The following is a 1,157-nucleotide window of genomic DNA, read 5'->3' as shown; positions in this document are numbered from 1 at the left end:
AAGTTGAGGAACGAGATCACAACTTTCCAACAATTGGATGACGAGTATTTGTATGAGGCTTGGGAGTGATTGAAGGAGTTACTTCGTAAGTGTCCTCATCATGGGATTCCTTATTGTATCCAGTTGGAGACATTCTATAATGGTCTTAATGCACATACAAGATTGATGGTAGATGTTTCTGTGAATGGTGCAATTTTGTCTAAGTCTTATAATGAGGCTTATGAGATCGTCGAGAGGATCGCAAGCAACAACTATCAATGGCCAAAAAATCAAATAGTTTTAGGAAGACGTGTAGCCGAAGTTCATGAAGCTGATGCTCTCACTTCGTTATCAGCTCAGGTATCGTCTATTCCCTCTATGTTAAAGCAGTTTACTGCCAATGGTGCTAATAATTTTGTAGCTCAGCCACCAAGTCTGTTTGAAGTAGTTTTCTGTGTGTACTGTGGGGAAGGTCATTCTTTCAAGAATTGCCCATTAAATCTCAAGTCAGTATACTATGTGGGGAACCAACATCAAAATAAGAGTGGACAAGGACCCCAGTCCAACTTCTATAATCCTTCATGGCGTAATCACCCCGAATTTTCTTGGACCAACCAAGGAAATGGACCAAACAACAACTTTATGCAACATAGACCCAACCAATCTCAGGGGTTTAATCAGCAAGCTCCAAAACCACCTCAAGCTGAATCATCAAATAGTTTGGAGAACTTGTTGAAAGCATACATGGCAAAAAATGACGCTTTGATCAAGAGTCAAGCAGCAACACTGAAAAAATTGGAAAACCAAATAGGTTAGTTAGCTACAGAGCTTCGTAATAGACTACAAGGAACCTTGCCAAGCGAAACTAAAAATCCAAGAAATTCGGGTAAAGAACATATCAAGGCAGTGGCGTTGTAAAGTGGTAAAATTCTGGAACCCAGATTGATTAATGTTGAGGACGAGCCTATTGAAAAGGGGGAAAGTCAACCAGTTGTTAAAGTCCCTACACCAAAAGAGTCAGAATCTGTAAAGACTGACAAGGTAAATCCTAACTTAATAAATTCAGATACTTTAACATCTTCTTTGGATGCAGATTTACCTACTCAGAAGAGTTGTCCGGTTCAACCAAAAGTTCCATCACCTCTATATCCACAAAGATTGCAGCAACACAAGCAGAA

At 39.7% G+C, this 1,157-nt stretch overlaps 1 non-coding gene across 1 annotated transcript; it reads right to left on the bottom strand.

The window, feature by feature from the left end:
* LOC121228369 (small nucleolar RNA R71) lies at positions 1 to 107 on the bottom strand. The gene has a single exon (XR_005925945.1). It is a non-coding gene; the product is annotated as a small nucleolar RNA R71 (small nucleolar RNA).
* Positions 108 to 1,157: the final 1,050 nt, after the last annotated feature.

The sequence above is a fragment of the Gossypium hirsutum genome, chromosome A04, assembly GCF_007990345.1.
Source record: "Gossypium hirsutum isolate 1008001.06 chromosome A04, Gossypium_hirsutum_v2.1, whole genome shotgun sequence".
In the NCBI taxonomy this organism is placed as follows: Eukaryota; Viridiplantae; Streptophyta; class Magnoliopsida; order Malvales; family Malvaceae; genus Gossypium; species Gossypium hirsutum.
This window is presented reverse-complemented; position numbering and strand designations above follow the sequence as displayed.